Source organism: Apis cerana, linkage group LG1 (genome assembly GCF_029169275.1).
Source record: "Apis cerana isolate GH-2021 linkage group LG1, AcerK_1.0, whole genome shotgun sequence".
NCBI classification, from domain to species: Eukaryota; Metazoa; Arthropoda; class Insecta; order Hymenoptera; family Apidae; genus Apis; species Apis cerana.
The window spans coordinates 16,156,826-16,157,127 of record NC_083852.1 but is presented as its reverse complement, the minus strand read 5'-3'; positions in this window follow the sequence as shown (position 1 = coordinate 16,157,127).

Genomic DNA, 302 nt, shown 5'->3' with positions numbered 1-302 from the left:
CGCATGCGTACTGGCAAGGGTACATCGATTGTAAACAAAACCGGAGGCGACCGCGTGGTTTCGATCAGTGTGGCGACGACTCTCGCGATCGACGGAAGTGGAGGAGTTGTTTTTTTTCTTCATTTTTTCCATATATTCAATTGGAGAAAATCGCAAGTTCGCATTGTTAATTCTCCATCGATATCTTCTCCTGAAAAGAGAAGAGAAGAACGAGAAGAACGTGCAGAGCTGCTGAAACAAAGTCGACGAGATTCACTCACGGGATTAGATGATCGAAGTTTTGAAAAGGAATTGAAAAGCAC